Source organism: Medicago sativa, chromosome 6, assembly GCF_051527215.1.
Source record: "Medicago sativa cultivar Bolivia chromosome 6, Bolivia_mono, whole genome shotgun sequence".
Taxonomy (NCBI): Eukaryota; Viridiplantae; Streptophyta; class Magnoliopsida; order Fabales; family Fabaceae; genus Medicago; species Medicago sativa.
The window spans coordinates 73,399,721-73,418,475 of record NC_140754.1 but is presented as its reverse complement, the minus strand read 5'-3'; the positions used below and the strand labels follow the sequence as shown (position 1 = coordinate 73,418,475).

Sequence of the window (18,755 nt, the reverse complement as noted above, 5' to 3'; positions counted from 1 at the left end):
TTTTTTGTTATTGGTGCTTTACTCTAGCTTGATTATTTTTACTTTGATTCAATCGAAAGTGTCACAAAATTCACATGGATGATCTCATATACATATCAATATTTATGTACTAGGGACATAAAATATATGCTTACACTTTGATAGTATTTTAATATCATGCTGAGAAATTAATTTATTTTTTTTTTTTGGTAGATTCATGCTGAGAAGTTATACATCTGGCGTAAATGCTAGAGTTGTAATTTTATTTCATTTATTTTTCTCCTTTGAAAGATTTGTTTATGGATTTTTCTCATTGAAAGATTTGTTTATGGATTTTTCACAAAAAAATTTGAGCAAATTTTAACTATAGTGTATATCATTAATGCAGGCCTTACTTATAAACTTGCAAGAGGAGTTTAGATTCTGATCAGCTTCTGAATCCGAAATATATGTAAGTGTAATGTCTCTTCATTTTTTTTATTAACCGTTCGATTTTGAGAAGAAAGAGTCTGATAATCTATAGTTCGTCAGAATTTGTCATAAAGAAGTTCATTAACCCCCTGAGATCAATCAATTGATCTTCTACACATATATATACTGATGTTTTGAGTTATTATTAAATTTTAGGTTAAAATTGACTTTTTGTCGCCCCTATTTTATGCTGTTGCGATTTAATTCTCTGTTTTATTTTTTAAAATATGTAATGTCTTTCCGTGTGGAGAAATTATGTAATGTTTTCACTATTTTAAATTTACTTGTAAAAAAATAAAACCAATGAAAATAATTAGAGAAAAAAATATCTCTCTAATTCTGCAGCAGTTAAAATTTTTGACATAGGTAATGACATAAGGTTTTTTTTATTATTATTATTTTATATACAGAAGAAATGTATCCCAGAGTTCATAATGGTGCTATCGCTAACCATTCAAGAGGGGAAGCTTCAAACAATGCAAAACAAGAAAAAGGAAAGGAAAAAGAGTTAACTATTGAGGAACTAGAGGCAAAGATATATAAAGATGAAATGCTGCTAAGAAAGTTAAAGGAAGAAAGAAGTAAAAGAGACAATATTATATCATTGGAACAAAGGAAAAGAAAGACATTGGCTCGTGCACAAGAACACATATTAAGGTAGATACCTTATTTTTATTTTAACTAGGATATATAAAAATTATTATTAATCGAAATGACATTAATAATCACTAGATCTCCTTCCCGTGCTGTCGCACGGGTCATATATAGTGTGTAATAAAATAAGGCAGAATATAAACATATAATATTGGCTGCTGTTGAAGGAAGTCAAGTACAAAATAAGCTCAAAGGCTCTCATATGTATTGTGTAATATAAGAAAGCAGAAGATGACATAAAATATCTGTAGATGTAGGAGAAAGTCAAGTACAAAATACAACAAAAAAGACTCTCATGTTGTTTTTATATACTTCTTTGTATACAACATTGGTTGTATTATCAATGCAATAACCATTTTCATCGGTTATGAGAATTTTCAAACCATTCCTTTATGTTACCCTTAAAATCGCGACATATAATTGGCCGTGAGAGAAGACTGATTGTGGTAGGTAGATGCCAACTTGTTTTAGTGATTGACCTTGACTTTTGTTAATGGTCATAGCAAAACAAACCATAATAGGGAACTGCCTACGTTGGAACTTGAATGGAATTCTGGTGTCTGAAGGTTGCAATTGTAGTCTCGGCACATACGCCTTATCACCAATGTTGCTTCCTGATATCACCCTTCTTTCTAAAACATATCTATCCATTCTTGTATTGTCGGTATATCATGCCAATGTACAAATTTAAATCAAAGAGAAAATAATATAGGATGCAATGTTTACTATCATTCCAAGAATAAGAGAAGAAAAAAAAAAAAAGAGGGGAAAGACAACCTTACTGTTGTCTTAATAAATATTCTGTCAGTTTTAGCTAGTAGTATCTACCTCATAGGCACTTACTTTTACACATAGAAGGTCGCCAAATTGGAAAAACATATGGATATAGCATGAACATTAGTAATAACTAAATTAGTAGTGATTAGTAATTAGCAAAGAAAGAATATTTCTCATGGAGAATAAGAATAAAAATTATAGGCAAAGAATCCAAATAACTTATCCAAATAAAATCTCAACGCGGAAAAATCAATTATACAGGTTATAATTATTAGAACACATGTCCATGTGTTTGAAACTTAGATCAACTGCATTCATTTCTAAACTTTAAAAAGACACCATTTTTCTATCTAAACTCTTAAAGAACTCTAAAAAGACACCATTTTTCAATCGAAACTCTTAAAGAAGAAAAATACATGATTAGAGTCACATTAAAATAGTGATTGAAACATAGTTATTGATACATTATAGTTTTATGACCACATATAGACTTCATTTATAAACTTTGACAGCAAAACATGCAGCACTTTGGTTGATTACGAACTATATAATAATATTACAGCAGCACTTTAATTCTTCAAAATTAATAATATAGCAGCACTTAGTTGATTACACACTATATAATGATAAACATGCAGCCACATGTTTGAAAAAAAATAAATAAATAAACATGCAGCCACATGTATAAGTTCACTCATAGTATTTCATTTAAATCATAAAAAGTCACCTATTATAGCCTTTGTTGTTTTCCTGCTTCAAGGAATGAATCACTCAAGCTTGGATGGATGTCATTTAAAGTCTTCCAAAAATCAAAATATTACTTCGGAAAAATCATTAATAGAATTGATATGACTCTTTATTTTCTGCTGGAGCAGAATCCAATTATGACCTTTATTTTCTGCGTACAAAACAGAATCCATAGTTAAGGAAAGCAACAGATTTATATTTGTATGGTAAACATTAACCAAGATAATTGAGTTTCACTTTGTGTTCATTTTTAATCTTCCCATCTTAAAATTAAATAACTCGGTTATCTTGAGAAACATTGTGCATTAAACATCAAATCAAAATAATATCTACCTGGTCGCTTGCATGACTGCAGATATAAAAGTCACATTATGTCGGATGGCAAATTTTAGTATCGACAACAGTACCTGAAAGACAGATAAAAATTAAGAAAATATTTCAATCTTATTCGACAATAACTTTAAGAACAAACACATTCTGAAATAATTTATGTATGTATGCAATTTAGTAATGTTCAACTTACCAGGCAATATATTTCCATTCTTATCAGTACTGCTCCTGTCCCTATGGTTGTTTGGGAATAACCGAGTATGATGTCGTTTTTGTCAATAATGAAAGTTACTGGAGGCTGATAATTTGGTTCTAAGGAAGCGCATGCCTGCAAAGATATGGATTATATCAGAACATATTTTTGTTATGAATACCATTTTAAATGTATGATAAGAGATAGCAATTGCCAACATTGACCTTCCGGATTGCATCCAACTCATAAAGCAAAACTTGGTAAAATTGTCCCTCACTTACACCATCCCTATTTAAGTTTCTTTGTAGTATACCAATAAACTAACACTTTCATCAACATGTATTATATATATTGAATCATAAATTAAACATAATGACCTGTAAAATATAATTCGTAGTGGCTTCTGTCCCGTGGCCTTTCTAAAAGAAATCAGTAAATCTCTGCACAAGAAAAAGGTACATAGCCACATTAGATAACCAACCAAAAACAACATTCAGAATTATCAGAGTGAAATTCATATTACTATTACCTTATCATGCCACCACTAACTGTGCCGCGAACAAGATCATGCCAAGTTTCGTATAAATCTTATATAAGTTCATGTCTATGAGCTTGAGCACACACTAAACCAGCATATTTTGTCACTTCAGGCCAATCTTGGGAGGCTACAACCTATATAGATTGGAAAGCAAGTATCAGTTGCAAAAAATCCTCAATAAACATTACAATGCTAATAAAAATCAAGATGATAGATTAGATAAATACAGGGGCTAGAGTCTTTTCCATTTTCAGGGTGTGTAACATCTGCTCCAAAAATTATGGTCGGTATGTCGCTAACTAATGGTATTATATAGCTTGCAGCGTCAAGAACAGTGTTTCTCCTTCCCATCTGCACCAAGAAGAGGGTAAATTAACACTTTTTAATCCTTGGATGTAGTTATGTGAATTGAGAGAAATTTTGACATTAAAAAAATAAAGGAAGCTGCATTGTCTAAAGATAAAAGAACACGTGCCACAATTTCGGCCTCATAGGTTGAGAATTTAAGTTAATCCAAAAGTATCTCTAGCTTTGATTTGGCCAACATTTTCTATGAATTTGTTCAAAAAAACTGAGTTCATTCACGTTAGCCAAATACTGTTGTTCAAAAAAACTAAGTTCATTTACTACGAAGAATTTTTAGTAGAACTTAAACAATTATTATACAGGAATGTATGCATTTAGACATGATTAAGGGCAAACAAACATTTTTTTTTTGAAGAGGCAAGGGCAAACAAACCTTAACATTGATCTTCAGAGACACGTTAGCCAAATACTGTTTAGTGATTTTGAAGCTCAGATTTTAGAATCCAATTTGATAGAACCATTGAGTAAGAAAAATTATGACCTAATAGAAAAGGAATTCAAAATTCAATTGAGTTAAAAACATAATGTTTCAAAAATATAAGATGGTAGTAGAGAATTTTAAATGAGAGGAAAAATAGTGAGAGGGAGTACCTACAACTGATACATCATGTTCCATTCCATACTTCTGCTACAATCTTGTCCATTTCATTCCATGCTTCTTACCTCAACTGTCAAAATTGGATCATCGCCAAAACAGAGAAGATGAAAGTGAGGGGTGAAACTGAGAATGAAACCGAAAGGTTTTCATTCATTTGGCTTGGATGCGAGGGGTAAGGCTTCTGGTGTATTCTTGAGATCAAATACAACAACAAAATTAGTGGATCCAATTCAATCAACCATGACCCTATTCTCGTCAGAGACCCAAATCTGATTGTGTTGTGAACCTAATTGCAAATTTAATGCTAATAATGAATGCAATTGAAGAAACAACTGAGAGGTGGAGAGTGATTAGACCCAAAACACAATTAAATTCATAGAAAGGGAAAATCGATTACCTTGAGAGAAACTTTTCAAAATTAGAAAATCTGAACAGCGATGAAAGGGAGCATTGAGCATAATGGATGTTTGAGATTCAGCAAGGGGAGAAGCTTTGTTGATGAAGGGAGAGAGCAAGACGGGAGTTTTCAGTTGAGATTGCAAGACGGGAGCAAGACGGTGGCGGCGAAGTCGACAACGGCGAGGAGAAAAGGGGAGAAAAGGCAACGGTGAAAGTGGAAAAGTTAGATCAAAACAAAAGAAGAGAGAAGAGAAAGGTAAAAATGGAGGAGAAAAGGTGGGCATCGATAAGTGCAGAGTCTATATGGGAATTGGAAAATGCTATATATTTTGTGTGTATGTTACCAATACATTGTGAGTTGAAATTGAAAGACTCTGTTTATTGGGAACAGGTGGATTGTGTGGAGCTCAACACAGATGCATCTAACGGTCATAACAGTTTGGAGCCAAAACCATCAGAATTAGGGTTGACACAAATTGTTAGCAATGTTATTCATATTAGAAACTAGACCATCGACCCGTTCTCCGCACGGGTCCTACCGACTAAAATGTGTACGAATAAGTTATATCATAATAATAAAAAAAAAAATGAAATATTCACATGATAAAAATGTATTACATTAATCATATCATCTTGACATTAATATAGTTTGAAAACCGTACATTTTACATTAGTTATCATATATTACGAAATACTATAAAAACGACATTTGAAGTGACATTAGTATTTTCACATTCATCATTGGTTATCATCAACCCATCTTTTTTTTTTTTTACGTATTCAACCCATCTCTTAAAGTAACTCTTGTTAATAGTCATTACAAATAAAACAAACAAAAATTGACTCCTTTGAAACTTGATCCAAGCCTTACACCAATTCCATATTAAGTTTGTGCTTGTGTGGCAAGAGTTTATAATTTCCCCTCATTAAATCCTATCATGACATTCTCTAGCTTATATGTTCCTCCTTCTTCAACCATTCCTTGAATCGTTGGCACCAGGAACTTACGAACAGTGGCATGGATCCGTCCTCGCTAAACAAAAAATAACATGTCATCAAATATAAACAATAATATATGTTATCATAGTGGCAACTTGAAAAAAGGATCATTTATTTATACAATCGATTTATATAATATACCTTCTCATCAACCAATATCATGTTCATGAAGATAATATCGTCTGGATTTTCCTTATCACAGATCAGCCATATATGTGTCACACGGACAATCAACTTCAAATCCTTCCTTCCACCTGTCACAGCTGCAATGGGGGTGAAAATGTTTGCCATATTAGCAAGTGCAAGAAAGAGTGATATTTGCTTAAATTTGCTTAAAGTCGAGAATGAATGTATTAGCACAACTAATTGGTATTTAAATAGGTAATTGACAATTCTCTTCGTTAGTTTCAAATGTGAATGATCATAGTCTTACATTGGCAATAATTACTAATCAAAAGTCTTTAATTGCCATTAACGACGTTTTCAAGCCATTAACCACGTTCTTAATTGTCATTAACACTACGTCATAATTACTATTCAAAATCGAATCAACCTTGATACGTGTTAATTTTTGAAATAAGTATGTGATAATTGCTTTTAATAGGTAGTAATTGGTAGAGTGATTAGTGCATAATGCATAAAAACAATTAAAAGTAATTCCTATATGAAAATATGCGACTTAAAAGTTTTTAATTGTCATTAACGACGTTTTCAAGTCATTAACCACGTTCTTAATTGCCATTAACACTACGTCATAATTGCTATTCAAAATTGAATCAACCTTGATACGTGTTAATTTTTGAAATAAGTACGTAGTTAATTCCCTTGATACGTGTTAATTCTCTTGCTCTTAATTGTCATTAACAGTACGTAATAATTACTATTCAAAATTGAACCAACCTTGATACATGTTAATTTTTGTAATAAGTACGTAGTTAATTGCTTTTAATAGGTAGTAATTGGTAGAGTGATTAGTGCATAATGCATAAAAGCAATTAAAAGTAATTCCTATATGAAAATATGCGACTTAAAAGTTTTTAATTGTCATTAACGACGTTTTCAAGCCATTAACCACGTTCTTAATTGCCATTAACATTACGTCATAATTGCTATTCAAAATGGAATCAACCTTGATACGTGTTAATTTTTGAAATAAGTACGTAGTTAATTCCCTTGATACGTGTTAATTCCCTTGCTCTTAATTGCCATTAACAGTACATAATAATTACTATTCAAAATCGAACCAACCTTGTTACATGTTAATTTTTGTAATAAGTACGTAGTTAATTGCTTTTAATAGGTAGTAATTGGTAGAGTGATTAGTGCATAACGTATAAAAACAAATAAAAGTTCGAGGGAAATTTCACCTTGAAACACATATCTTCCTATCACTCTATATCGGATAGCATAGTATAGTGTAAAAATGCATGCGTGAAACATTGAAATGTCAGTAGAATAATGTGATAGGAATTAGTGTATGCGTGAAACAGTATAGTGTAAAAAATGCATGCGTTAAACATTTTCAATTGTCACTTTCTAAGGAATGTTTATGTTATTTCTGATTAGCAATGGAATTAGCAATTATCAAGGGATGTTTATGTTATTTCTGATTGTCAATGGAATTAGCAATTATTGTAGGTGATTGTTGACCGACTTGATTAGGATTTAATACGTATTCAATTGCAGTAACGAAGTGAGAGAACTTTTTTCAAGTTTGAATAAACGGATGTGATCAAGTGCTTGAACGGTTGAGATTACTCGAGCAATAAATAATGTTTAGGAGGGAAAAAAGTTAGGGAATTAGGGCAAAGTAGAGAGGATTAGGGCAAACATGATTGCCAAACAACTCTAGCTTTTATAATAAAGGATAAGTATGATTTTACTATTAATAAAAAAATTTAATAATCATTTTACAACTGCTTTAAATGAGATTTGAATTCTATCTCTTGAGGCAACTGGTTAAAATCACAAGTTAACTCGTGGAATCATATACTTTCATAAATTTAGGTATCATTATTCATTTTCGATTTACTTGGTATAAACTTGAATTTTAGTTTACTTGGAAATGAATTGAGTTTACTCTTCTGAGCTTATAGTGAACTAAGGTAAACTCGCATGAAATTTTTGAAAGATATTTTTTCATCTCAGTTTTCACATTTGATTTCTTTTGTTTTAATGTATTTTTCGCCAAATAATTAGGTTGAAATTTTGAACTTGTAATAAATTTAGTGTATTATGTAAGTATATTTAATACGAGGTAAATTCGTATGAGTTTATAAGTCAAGTTTACCAGTTGATTCTTTATAGACAAATAGATTTTGCTTAAACTCCTTATTTTGAGAACTTTGCCTTGAGGTGAACAAAGTCAATTTCTTAGCTGACACCTAGTGTGAACAGGTACATGTTAATGATGATGGAAGTTTGTGATGCTCGTGGCTTCATCTATGAGTGGTTCATCAGACAATTTACGAGGCTGGTGGAAAGATATAGTTAAATTTGACATAAACGGGCCAGCGGCTATTGCTAAATACGAAACAGAAAATGGAGTTACAACAACAAATTATGACAAGTTGAATGGTGAACCAATTACACTTCACTCGCTGAATGAACTACCCGATACCATATTAGGTTCACTTCTCTCATCATTAGTGCCGCATTGTGACCCACCACAACGGAGATTTCCATTGGAAAAAGGCATTCCTCCACCATGGTGGCCAACAGGGAAAGAATCATGGAGGAATGAGATGAGATTTAGTGAAGATCCTGGCCTACCCCCTTATAGAAAGCCTCATAATCTGAAGAAGGTTTGGAAGGTTTATGTTTTGGCAGCGGTTATTAAACATATGTCTCCTAATGTTCATAAGATTAGGAACATAGTCAGACAATCAAGGAGTTTACAAGATAAACTCAGTATTAAGGAAACATCCACTACAAAAAAACTCGAGAATTGCGGCGGTTTTGTTACGGCGGTTATAAAAAACCGCCACTATAAACGGTCAATTACGACAGTTTATATGAACGCCACTATAAACGGATTATTACGGCGGTTTAGCCCGCCACTATATACATTACCTTATTCAAACAATACACACCGTACATTACGGCATTTTGAGCCGCCGGTATTCACAATTTCATTTTTCCACTTTGCTGCACTTTCATTTTATTTTCCCTCTTTTCCCCTTCTTTTTTTCAGAAAAATCCCTCCATCTACTTTCATTAATTTTTTTATTTCTTTTTTTTTGTTTTGTTTTTCAGTACCCTTTTCTTTTTTTGTTATCTTTCTTCCATATCCTTTTCTTATCAAATCCCAGGACGCAAACCCTTCGTCTGAAGAAACGAATCGAAACTCAAATCCATCGAACTCTTTCTGTCTCCGCGAACTCTAATCACTGCATCGAACTCAAATCTCCGCGAATTCTTTCTTTCCCTTTCTCAAACCCTCTCTTCGACTAAACCCATCGAAACCGTCGATCCCATCTCAAACCCTTCCCTCTCTGTCGAATCCTCTCAAACAATCGATTTACATCTGTTCTTGAAGATGAACTCAGGTTCGTATTGCTTTTGTTTCTTATCTAATCATATCTTATTGAAACCGTCGATTAATTTTTCACTAATAGCTCTTTTAACTAAATCTTTGTTCGTGAATGTAAATTCAGGTTCTCGAAGACACACTCATCATCACTGCTTAATGATTTGGACTGGTAAATTGCTAAATCTTTGTTCTTTTTGATTTTTTGTTTGTGATTTGTTTCAGTTTTCTATTTTTTTTATATACCGAGAAAGAATGGAAACTGATACTGATCTGGGTATTTTTTTTTTCTTTATTCTAGATTTGTTATCCTTTAACTGAAAATTAATATTGTTTTTGCAAAAAGAAAAAAAAAAGGTTTTTCCATTTTTATGTATTGATTGTAAACAATGATTTTCGAGTCCTCCATCGCATGAAATCATAAGATTTGGGCCATTCTATGGATGTAAAGTAATGCTGAAATGATTGATGGATGATACTGATCTAATCCTCTCTCCCTAGCAATGTTGTTTCTTTTCTTTTCTATTTTTTTAAATATTTATCGAGTAATTTCTGATTGTGCTTTACATTTAGGGTTCAAAATGGATGTCAAGAACAACGTGAAGAATGAAGGTTTTGCATTAGAGTCACTAACTTCAGTCCCAGGAGAAGAGGTATTTGTATTTTTCCTTATGATTTTAACAAATACAATTATGTAGTAAAACATCCATTTTTACTACATATAATGGTCAGAATAGTTAAGTCAGAAGAAGAGATGGATCTCGATGACATATCTTCCCTTGTATCCAAATCAATGGTTGAGGATGAGGAGTTGCTTAAAGCTCATGCTAAGAGAGAGAACAAGGTGAAGGTGCTGAATCTCTTGTTGTGTTAATCATGTCATGTTTTATCTTGTTATTAAATTTTAGTACATGACTGTGTTCAATGTTAACAAGAATCTCTCACAATGCAATATATATAATATTGAAGGCCTTTGACATTATTGAGTATCTTTTAGAAAAATAAGATGTATGAATTTTCATGTAATTTTTGTGTGAAACATTAATGAATATCTCTCATAATTAAATCCGTAAAATATTGAATGCCTATAAAGAGATATGGCCATCACAAATAGAGGTGTTTGTTTACTATGGCTCTCTTGACGAAGTTGAGGTGTTTGACTAACACATGCAATTTGGTTCCCCCTTTTATTTTTCAGGTACAGTGGAGCAAATGTGCCAATTAGAGAGTTGTAGCGTAACCTCAATTACCTATACTTAGCCAGACTTGTATAACCAAGTGAAGGTATTCAATATGGCGCTCTTGGCGAATTGGGGGTGGAGGAAACTTGTATAACCAAGTAGAGGTGTTTAATATGGCGCTCTTGGAAAAGTAGAGGTGAAGGTGTTTGATAACAAAGTGTAGGTTCTGTCATGTTGGAGTTGTACTGGTATAGCCAAACTTTCCTTGTTACTTAGCATATTTGTTTGGTTCTGTTTTGTTGTTTTGGTCTTTCTCTCTAGCTCTTAAGTTTGTAATGGTTTGAGTACCCCTTGTACTCACTTTTTCTGATAATTTTTACTAAGTGAATGAAATTCTGGAAAATATGTTGTACAGATAGAGTATTGCTCAAGTGTGGTTGTACCAATAATTATATGTTGTTTATATGTATATGCATGTTGGTGGTGACTAATGCCTTTGAAACCATTGTTTTGGTTGGTTGGTTGGTTTGAATGTTCAAGTGTGTGTGGTTGGAGTGCTTGTTTGCTTCATTTACATATCATATATTTAAACTGTTATGTCTTAAGTTTTCTTCTGCCTTTGTGTAAAGACTTTGTGTAGCTTAAAAATCTAAATTTGTTCATTTATGTCCATTTTGTCATGCCTTGCTGTTCTAGAGTTTTAATTCACAAATACATTATTGTTTAGTACAATTATTCTAGTGTTAATTCACTTCTTGTTCAATGGCATGTTTATTTGGCTGCTTTCAGTATGGAATCAGCACTCTTGTCAACCAACTTTGAGACTAACAAAGCACACTGCTATTGTTAAGGCATTGCTGGTCCCCTCACCAGAGCATCCTTTTTGTGTCTGGAGAAGGAAGTGCTGATAGGTGTAAACTTTGGTTCAAGTTGCTGTTATAATGTTTTTTATTTTATGAAATTGTTGTTTTATGAATTAGCATTATGTGAACTTTATTTGATCTATATGTATGTGTGTACATGTATCAGAGAAGTTGAAGGATATCACTACATTAGGGAAATAAGGAGAGGTCCATACATATATTATAAGAGATCCTAGATAAATTGTACAATATAATTGAAGAGTTAATTTTACTTTTTCAACATTCACGAGGTTGTTGGACTATTTTACACATTGTAATATTACAATTTATGTAGTAAATAATTTATATTCGTACTAAATAGTGCTATTTAGGTGATTTATTCAGCTCTTTTTTTTTGTTAAATCTGTGGTGATTACGGCGGTTAAAACTGCCAGTATGTGCATTTTTTTTTATTTAAAAAAGTGACCAATACGGCGTTTAAAACTGCCACTATGTACAATTTTTTTCCTGAACTAGTGTCTATTGTGGTGGCTGAAACCGCCGTTTTAATCAAAGAACTAGCCGCCGTTATTAACATCGCGTATTTCGGCAGTCTCCATGGCGATCCTTTATAAACTGCCGTTTTAAACTTTGTGGCAGACAAAATTTCGGCAGTTTTGAATGCGCCAGAATTGTGCATAGCGGCGGCTAAAACCGCCAGAACATACAAATTTTGGCCGCCGGAAAATACGTGTTTTTTTGTAGTGATCTATTTGGTTTGCTATTATTAATCATGAAGAAACAATTGCAAGAAAAATACATCCTGAATTTTTCTCAAGTTATGATTCTCTTGTTGAAGGAAGTAAGTATGTGCTTGTTGAGGCAAATGATTTTGATGTTGTGGAAGGTGGTGAGCACAATCTAGCAAAACGAAAACTATCATCATCATCTTCACCATCATCATCATCGTCATCGTCGTATGAGGGTACTAACAAGAGAAAACATAAACTTGGCAAGAGAATTAGTACTCATCATAACTCTTTTCTTAACACTCATCAACATGCTACACCTCTTGACCAACATGAATTCCACCAAGAAAAAAATGTGAGGAACAATCATCATTTTACTAGCGCTGAAATAGGAAGCAGCAACAACCAATTCGATATGGTTGAAGTTGAAGTGTCAACAACTCATCAAAATGTTGCACCTCTTGCCCAACGTGTGCAAGCTGCGGTACCTGTTGCAGATAAGATCATTCATCATATAGGTAATCATGGTTATCATTATTCAGCCACATATCTAGTAAATGATATGTTAGCTTATAGGTTTGCGAAGTTGCTTGTTTCAAACTTAAAAAGGTTATTTAACTAGGAAAATGTTAGCTTATAGGTATCAATTTTGGACATCATTCTTAAAACTTATTAGTGTGACTTAACTCATCATCTTAAAATAATGTTAGCTTCATATAAGTTATATATCTTACAATTCATAATAAGATTTGACTCATGCTTTAGAAAATAGGTCTTATAATTCACAATTTGATTATGGTCAGGGGCGAATCCCTTCACATCAATGGGGTAGCATTGGCTACCCCAAAAGAAAAATAAATCTGGCATAATTAGTATAGTTTTGAATGTAGCTATTTCATTATATATTACTTGGCTCAACTTGCATAGAGATGCTTGTTGTTAATCATAGCATTGGCTACCCCAAACAATTTTGTTGGTTTAAATAGAGGTGCTTTTAAATAAATTGTAAATAAATTTGATTTGTTAAAACTTAGTTCAACTTTTATACATAATTATTGTTAGATTTTATTTTCTTCGTTGTAGTTTCATTAAATATAACTAAAAATTAATGTAAAGTTATTTACTTATTAATTAAGCTTAATATATTAATTTTTAAAATATATTTTATTTTTTCTATGTATTTGACCCCCTCGTAAAAATAATGTTAGCTTCGCCGCCGTTGATTATGGATTCCATAACAATGCAGGTAATTACTCAGGAGGAGGAGAAGTGGTTTCTGATTTGATGGACATATATAATTCAGGCATTCAGCTGAATAAAAACACCGTCATGAGTACGATGATTCCAACTCCAGGTGTTAATCATAACATGCACCATCAAATCTACCATGCAAGTGTTCAACAGGAGAAGAACAACATGAGTACTATGATTCCAAATCAGGGTGTTAATCAAAGCATGCAACGTCAAATCTACACTTCAAGTGTTCATCAACAACAGAAGAGCAACACCATGATGAATACTTCAATGATGAGTACTCCAATGCCAGTTATGAACATGGTTGCAACTCCCAGATTTAACCAAAATATGCAGCATCAAATGGACCAAAATTTTCATGGCAATCAAGGGGGTGCAAATAGCTACTATCACTGCAAAGTGCCTAATGCTGAAGTAGCTAATGTTCCAATGCAAGCAAATGCCTCAACAACAACCTTCAATTCTCAATCGGATGTTGATGCTTACAACAACTTTGTGGCATCATCAAGTTATAATTGGAATCAATAGTTAAGGTAAAATCATGAATTATTTTTTAAAAAGTTTCACCACTTTTTCACAAATAGCCTCTTTTGATTAAAGAGAGTGAAACAATTAATTGGTAATTTATGATTTTACTTGTGCTTAGAGAGGTCACTGGAAAAGGAAGCTTTGTGTTTGTTATGTGTTCTTTTGTTAAGTTTGTGTTATTTTCTTTAGTCTGCACAAGGTGTCTCTTTGGGATGCCTAGCTATACATAGTAGTTTGTGTTCCTTATGAATAATGAATTTGAGCGTGTCCATTATATGAAGGCAAGTGGTGTTTATGCTTATCATGTGAAATGCAGACAAGTATTTTAGGGTTTGTGTCTCTACACCTTTTTTTTTTTTTTAACTGTCATGTTATTTATTTTCCCTTACTCATTTAATTTTTCACCTATTTTACCGTTTAAAATAAAATCATTCTCTCGTATTTTTCTATTCTTCAATCAATAAAGAAGAGATATTATAAATACAAAATAATAAAGAAGGGAAATGAAAGCTCAACATAACATTATTTGACTAGTAAAATAATGTTATTTTCTTTGGTCATTTTCGAATATTTGAACTTTGGTCCTTCGCTTGTGTTTAACGAATTACAAAGTAGGGGTGTTCGCGGTGCGGTTTGGTTCGGTTTTGAGGGTAAAAGTCATCCGAACCTCAAGATTAAATAACATGCGGTTTGGTTTGGTTTGGTTAACCTAAAAATAAAATCCGAACCAATCCAAACCAAACATTTGGGTTGGGTTGGTTGATGCGGTTTTTTTTCAAGACGATACAATTTTTTGTTTTCAACATTAAAATCAAGTTGTAACAAAAAAAAACATTAAAATCAAGTTAAAAAGCTTGAACAAAACATATTTGCAACAATCTTTTAAATTTCATCGAATATTACAATTTCATTTTAATTCTACAATGTTTCCAACAAGATAGAGCAAATTAAAAATGTGGACAAAAAAAAATCCTATTTTGTAAGAAATACAATTGGCAAGATTTTATCATTCTCTAAAAGTTCAAGTAGCATATAAAAACATATTTTAAATGAAAAGCAAAGAAGAAATTTAACAGGAGAAAAAATTGAAGGTGAGAAAAACACGCGAATAATACAAATATTCAAGAAATAAACTGACGTCTTCAAAAGTTCACCATTATTAATAATACTAATTGTTTTTCTTCCCCTACCTTTTAAAAATATTTACAAAAAAGTGGTTTAGGGATAATAATGTTATAAAAAAATTAATTAAAAATATTAATAAAATAAAGAAAAATTAATAGTCATAAAAAAGTCAAAAATATGATTTATTTTTTTTAGTAGAATATAATTAATTAATTAATTAATTGAAATCATGCTTATCATCTTACACATGAAGGATACTTGCACATCTTAAGTTGTGTATATATAAGAATAGTGTTGGTGTCTCCTTTGCCTCTCTTAAGTTGTGTTGTGTCATACATTTTCACTACTCCAATCACTCTCTTAATCTGTGTCACTCTTTCTCAGTTGCTTTGTGGTACAATTCTTTACCAATGCTTTTCAATAGTATTTTTTCATCATTTTTTTTTTGTTATTGGTGGTTTTCTCTAGCTTGATTGTTTTTACTTTGATTCAAAAGTGTCACAAAATTCTCTTGGATGATCTTATATACATATCAATATTTGTGTATCAGGGACATATTATAATTTTATTTTTTGTTTGATTATTAAGGTTTAAATTTTTTATTTATGATTTTGTTTCATTCAATCAAAAGGTAGAATTTTCGTTCAAACTATGTTTGGATAAGTAAGAATTATATTATGTAGAGGTACATTTGCATTGTTTTCATTTTGTATGCAAATGACCTTTGATCATTGGTCATTTGCATACATATAGAAAACACCGCAAATATATCCAAAAACAGTGTTCACTTATTATAATTAGATTTAATTATATTTTTTTTCAAATTTTTTCATGTAATTAATATTGTGTTAATTTGTTTTGTTAATCCTCTAATTTCTTTGGATATTGGCATCGTTTTCATTTTACATTGTTGATGATAATAATTATATGCAACACTTTGTTTTACAGTATGCTTACACTTGGATAGTATTATAATATCATGCTTAGAAATTAATTTTTTGTGGGTAGATTCATGCTGAGAAGTTATACATCCGACGTAAATGCTAGAGTTGTAATTTTATTTTCATTTATTGAATTTCTCCTTCGATAGATTTGTTTATGGATTTTTCTCAAAAAAATTGAGCAAATTTTAACTATAAGTGTATATCATTAATGCAGGCCTTAATCTTGGCACAAGCTTTTTTATACAGAAGAAATGTATCCCAAAGTTTATAATGGTGCTATCGCTAACCCTTCAAGGGGAGAAGCTTCATACAACGCAAATCAAGAGGAGGAGGATTATGGATTCGATAATAATGCAGGTAATTACTCCGGAGAGGAGAAGTGGTTTCTCATTTGATGGACATATATAATGCAGGCATTCAGCTGAATAAGAACACCAACATAAATGTTGTGTCGCCTGCCAACATTATTCCAACTCCTCTTGGTGTTATCCAAAACTTGCAGCCTCAAGTAGTCTACCCTACAAGTGTTCAACCGGAGAAGAACAACACCGACATGAGTGCTTTGGTTCCAAATCACTGTTAATCAAAACATGCAGCGTCAAATCTACCTTGAAGTGTTCAACAAAACAAAAACACCATCACTATGGTTCCAACTCATAGTGTTAATCAAAACATGCAGCCTCAAGTCTACACTTCAAGTGTTCACCAACAACAGAATAGCAACACCATGATGAATACTTCAATGATGAGTACTACAATGCCAATTACGAACATGGTTGCTTCTCCCGGATTTAACCAAAACATACAGCCTCAAATGGACCAAAATTTTTATGCGCAACAAGGGGGTGCAAATAGCTTCTATCACTACAAAGTGCCTAATGCTGAAGTAGCTAATGTTCCAATGCAAGCAAATACCTCAACAACAACCTTTGATTCATCTTTTGATCATTGGAAGGTATTCAATTCTCAATCTGATGTTGATGCTTACAACAACTATATTGCATTTATTGACTCTCCTACTGTGGCATCATCAAGTTATGATCTCTCTATGTGCTACCAGAAAGGGAATCAATAATTAATGTAAAATTATCAATCTACTTATATATATAAGAAAGGAAATGCCCCTTGAAATTACCAATTTGCCCCTATGAGGGGCATTTTGATAATTCAATTATTGGAAGTGGTTTTTTTTTTTTTAAGGTTTGGCCTATGAATTTCCATTTTTGCCCCTAACCAATTTTTTTAATTATTTTCTTATTTTTATATTTTTAATAACATTTAATTATTTTCCAATTTTTATATTTTTAACTATTTTTCAATTTTTTCTCCCAAATTCAATTGCTTCTACATTGCCTTTGTGGGAGATTAAGGTATCGTTTGACCCGACTTTTTTCAAACTTCTCTACATTTTTAAGGAGAAGTTAGGCCGAATACAATATCAATTAATTACTTACTAAAAAAAGTACTTTTTTTGAACGCATAAAATTGAATGGAATGAGCTTTGACCAGAAGCTGTTGAATGTTACTTTAAAAAACTACTTCTCGACAATTTATTTCACAAGCACCTCTTTTCAACTCACGCCGGGAACTTTTTCTTTATTTTTTAATATTATATTTCATTATGTTTTTTTCTTCCATTTAACTTTTTTTTAACCGTTCCATTAATTTTTTAAGGAGATTCCATTTAATTTTAGGGTGCGTTTGGCCCTACTTTTTCTAGGTCTAAAAGTCACTTTTAGAATAAAGTTGAAAATTAAAACTTTGAAGTTGAAGTTAAAGTTGTTTGGTATTTGTTGTTTTTTTCAACTTATTTAGTACTTTTAAGTTAAAATTTGTTTGGCAAAACATTTTTAAAAGAGCTTTGAGATTATCATAAATAAAATAAAAGGCATTTTCTTATAAAAAAAAATTATATTTTGCAAAGGCCTGATTTTTTTTTAGACCAGATGAAAATTTATAAACTATTATATAAAACATTATCATAAATTAAATTGAAAGAGTTTGGAAATAATCCAATATTAGAAACATAACACATCATAAACTTGAACGATTTTTGTTTTCCAACAGCTTAGTGGCTATTCGATTTCTAGCTCTATCCATGTAGCTCCCATCTTGTACTCTTAAATTATTTGAACTTGAATCTTCATTAATGTTTCTTTCTTCTTCTTGTTCGGACATATATCCAGTGATATGCTCCCATTTGTTGAATTCCTCATCTTGAACGCCACATATTCGAATAAAGTTATGAAGTGTTGTTGTTGCAACTATGATCTTTTCTTGTTTGATTAATGGAAATGGTCTCATATCACATAAAATATGCCACCTTTTCTTCCAAACACCAATTGTTCTTTCAATGACATTTCTAAGTGACGAATGTGCATGATTGAATACTTCACGAATGCCTTGTGCTTGACTTCCATCTCTAAAATCAGGAATGTGATATCTTTCACTTTTGTATGGTGATAGATATCCTTTCATGTTTGGATATCCTGCATCAACCAAGTAATACTTTCCTAGAAATATTTATAAAATAAAATATCATTGTTAGTTTA

At 31.8% G+C, this 18,755-nt stretch overlaps 1 long non-coding RNA gene and 2 pseudogenes across 2 annotated transcripts; 2 read left to right on the top strand and 1 right to left on the bottom strand.

The window, feature by feature from the left end:
- The first annotated feature begins 865 nt into the window (after positions 1–865).
- LOC146916759 (uncharacterized) lies at positions 866–17,278 on the top strand (annotated as a pseudogene).
- LOC146916761 (protein argonaute 10-like) lies at positions 1,281–5,346 on the bottom strand (annotated as a pseudogene). Its single transcript, XR_015015263.1, has 9 exons — positions 5,051–5,346; positions 4,651–4,844; positions 4,429–4,536; positions 3,917–4,040; positions 3,681–3,823; positions 3,529–3,591; positions 3,376–3,439; positions 3,152–3,286; positions 1,281–3,035 (listed from the first exon to the last, which is right to left on the bottom strand). The product of XR_015015263.1 is annotated as a protein argonaute 10-like (transcript).
- LOC146916760 (uncharacterized) lies at positions 9,104–11,971 on the top strand. The gene is made up of 6 exons (XR_015015264.1): positions 9,104–9,599; positions 9,708–9,752; positions 10,154–10,233; positions 10,318–10,424; positions 10,779–11,009; positions 11,551–11,971. It is a non-coding gene; the product is annotated as an uncharacterized LOC146916760 (long non-coding RNA).
- Positions 17,279–18,755: the final 1,477 nt, after the last annotated feature.